The sequence below is a fragment of the Lygodium microphyllum genome, chromosome 17 (genome assembly GCF_053477565.2).
Source record: "Lygodium microphyllum isolate KBCC chromosome 17, Lygodium_microphyllum_v1.1.10, whole genome shotgun sequence".
In the NCBI taxonomy this organism is placed as follows: domain Eukaryota; kingdom Viridiplantae; phylum Streptophyta; class Polypodiopsida; order Schizaeales; family Lygodiaceae; genus Lygodium; species Lygodium microphyllum.
In genome coordinates this window covers 7,786,987-7,790,946 of record NC_141151.1, presented here as the reverse complement: position 1 = coordinate 7,790,946, position 3,960 = coordinate 7,786,987, and the positions used below count along the sequence as shown (strand labels likewise).

Sequence of the window (3,960 nt, the reverse complement as noted above, 5' to 3'; positions counted from 1 at the left end):
ATTTTCAAATGCCAAAATGGTTGAACATTTGCAAAAAATTTTGAAAAATGGCTTGTAAATTCTAGAAAATTTTCAACAAGCTTATTTTAATATTTTTCATCTTTGAAGTTGTTTATCACAATTTAACCCTTTTAAAAAAAACAAACAAACAAATAACCAAAAAACCAGACAAACCAAAAACAAAATAAAAATTCAAACATACATATTTAAATACAACCACAAAATCCACAAAATAATTTCTCACAAATGTATTTTTCAAAAAGAAACAAAACACAACCAAAAAAAAACAAATAAACAACTTCCACATGACCAAAAAAAAAATCACACATGATTTATCCCCAAGGCCAAATTTTCCTTTCTTCTTTATTTTTCTATTCTCCCCTGTGGTGTTAGTGTTGGTTTCTTTTGTATTTGATAAGAGGCTGACCATTTCCTAGTCACCTTGCTATTGTCACCTGTGGATCTTTTTGTTTCTTGGCATTAACTGGACGAAGGATTTTTGCATATCAGTCGTGCACTCCATCCACCTTTCCCCCAAAAGACACACAACCCTCCATATTTTTATTATTTCTTTGATTTTTTGGATACATTTGCATTCGTAGGGCTTTAGCCTTTACATTTCAATTCTTTCTAACCTTTTGAAAATGCATGCACATATACTTTTATGTATACCATTTATTTAAGGGTGTATTTTAGTACTCTTGCAACAAAATGAATATTACTCCCTTTACAAAAGATGAAATTATGATATATGCATGGATATTTTTGTGCCTTGTTTGTATGCTTCTTTTGGTGTCATCATTTTCTCCCACACTAAAACGTGAAGCATCCTCACGAACCTTGTCAAAGAAGAACCACTATCTAACACAAAACACTTCCCAAATTGTTAGTAAAACAACTTCAATCACGAGGCCTAGCCATGGTAGGGTATAGAGACTCCAAATTCATAACCACCAGAGTAAGGGAACTCCTGCCTCAATCATAGTCCCATACTAAAAAGTTTGACTACTCTTCAAAGAATAGGGTTTTGTCTTCCACAAGGAACCATGAGAATGACTTCTCCATTCCAATGGGGGAAGAAAGATTGCAACAATTAGCTCAAAAACACTTGAAAACCAAAGGGATTAGTGAGGGTGATGATGGAAAATTGCATTGGAAACAAACCCTTTTAATGATATGTTTCTAATGTTAATGCTGGAATTGTTTTGTTTTGTGATATTCCACATGAGATGAGGTAAGGAAAATGTGGAAGTGACATGTAGAGGAGGGAAGAATGAAAGAGAAAGATGAGGTATTAAGGATCTAAAATGGTTGGGATGAGTTATAGAGGAAATGGTAGATCAGTATAGGAATGGGCTTCAATAAATAAAAATTACTTAGGCAATAGTATTTAATAAAGGAAAACTACTTAGGTCAATGAAGAGGATGCAAAATTAGGGATAAGAAAAGAAGAAGGTGTGAAGAGTTATGGTCGCAAGGCGATGCAGGTGCATGGATGCTAATGGGAGGTTGAGGGTGCTAATGGTGAAGGGTGGAGAAGAGGAGATTAGAAGAAAGGGCGACCAATCTTGCAAGAGGTGCCATGAGGAGGGCCTCACAACTGCTTCATTTTTCATTCTTCTTATAGCCTTTTTCCCAAATAGTTGCATCTCAGAAAAGTATGCACTCCTACATTATTGACATTCATGATATGTAATTTCTATGGGCATGGAAGACATTATTGCTAGAATACTAGTGATGATGGAGGAAGTGCACAAAGGGAATGTAGAAATTGACTAGGCTCAAATGGCGTCCATGGGAGTTTTTGGTGTCCAAGGATGAGGGTAGGCTTTCTTTCTCTTTCGTTGAGACACTATTATGGACACGGATGATGCTAGATCGTAGTAGGTGTTAACTTTGGATCATGAAGCAAATTGGCCATCGCCACTGGTGCCAAGGAGATATTAGGAAAGGCATTTTATACAAAACATAGTGAGATGGGGAAGAGTGGGGTGCAACATAATATAGAGTGAGAAGGTTTCATGATTGGGGCTAATGGGGAGAAGTTTGACCATATTGCTCCACTTCCTTCTTCTTCTTCTTCTTCTTTGGATTCTTGCCTTTCTTCTTGATTACAATATCTCTCTCTCCCACCTATAGATGCCATGCGTCTTCTGCTTCTGAGAGTTGGTGATGCTTTTCCCAATGAATCTTCTGTTGTTTCTGTCTATTTTGGTAGAATGCAATGGACTACCAAGATGTGGAGGATCAAGGTGGCTAGTGGAGAAGAGGGCAACCTGATCGCTTCTTCTTTTTGTTCTTTTAGTTGTCCTTTTTTCGGTCTATTCAACCGCATTTGCCTCTAAGGTGGCTCAGGAAGATTCACCTATTTGGAGAGAGTAAAAGGCTCCCATGGAATGGATATGGAGGAGGCCATGCAATTGATGGAGAAGAGGAGAAGGTTGTGGACAATGAAGTCAAAAACTTCATGTAGTAAACTATTTTCTTGCAGATGCCTCTAGAGCCCTTCTGCTAAGAAATTTGTGAAAAGTCTCAGCCTAACATTCTAAAACCAAGAATCCAACGCAAGGGTATCTCCCTGTTGAAGTTTCAGGGATGTAACTAAAGCATCGCCACCCTCTACAATCGCAAGCATCTCCTTGAAAGAACTGTGTTGCACTTTCTTATTGGATTGACCCTTCCCCCCAGCCTCTACTGTCAATAATTTGACATGCTTGATAACCTCAGATTCCTTTGTGTTAAAATGGTTCTTACCAAAAATCTCATAGCTTGCATCTTCATATGTATGGTCATATTGAGAATAGCTTCGAAAAGCACAGCAATTGCTTCCCCAGCAGACAATCTGATGGCTTGCTCTTGATTTTCAAGCAATGATGAGAAGATTGATAGGCACTCTAGCATGTGATGGATTACTATACGACTTGAAGTAATAGTAGTTAAAAGGAATGACCAGGCTAACAATGATGTAGCTCTCACTTCTGTAGAAGGCTTGTTCAACCCCAAATTCTGATATGAGTGGTGGTTTCCCTTATGTTTACATACACTCCAAAGAACATCCATGACCTCCTCTGTTTTGCTGTGAAGTCGACTGAGTTTACAAAGCATGTAACAGCAAGAGCTCCCAAGGCCTCAAATCGAGCTTTTGAATTAGAGCCCAGCTTTGCAACTTTGATCAGATGAGGGGAAGTTTCAAAAGAAATTCGGTGTCCTATGTCTCCAACTCTAGTTGTCATAGCAACCAAACCAATAAGTTGGGATGCATATGCAATCTTTGTCCATGTACCCTTCTTGACAGACCTTTCAACCCTTCTTCTCTTGTCTTTGCCCTTTTCTCATATAAAGAATCTATAAAACCCTCTAGGACGGTGCCTTCATCTCTCTCTTCCTCCTCTTCTTGTGTTACAGTGAAATCTAAAGATGTGGCAGTTGAGCCTGTACTCATAGTATCATATTCTGTGTTGTCCATTCTTGAAATTGTCCTCCTTGATTTTCTTCTTCTTTTTTTTCTTCTTCTTCTTCTCGACACAGTCGGTCTGCCATGGCTTCTCATTCTAGTGCTGCATTAGCATTGCTTGTTAATTTATAATATGACTCAAGTAGTTGTTGAGATCTACTTCTTCCCTAGGTTGTGCACCAAAATGAAAGAAATCCTCCCATGAATAGATACAATCCCAAAACTGAGGAAACAACATATAAAAATCTATGTGTATGGCTCTGCCCTTAATCTCAAAACTGAAAAGAAACCATAAATCTCTCTCTTAATAATAAATAAAATCATCATCTTCATCTTCATCCTCCATAACTTCAATTCTACAAGAGAAAAGGGGAAAGGGAAAAGAGGAGAAATTTTGCGTAGAGGAGAGAGGAGAGAGGAGAGAGAAATTTTGGCACCATCCAAAAGGAGAATGTGTGTGTCTTGGAAGAAAGGAGAGAAAGAGGCACATAATCAACCGTGCACTC

At 38.1% G+C, this 3,960-nt stretch overlaps 1 pseudogene; it reads right to left on the bottom strand.

Annotated features, from left to right (window-relative positions):
- Nucleotides 1–2,365: 2,365 nt before the first annotated feature.
- On the bottom strand, nucleotides 2,366–3,550 carry LOC148021545 (uncharacterized; annotated as a pseudogene).
- Between the last annotated feature and the right edge of the window lie 410 nt (nucleotides 3,551–3,960).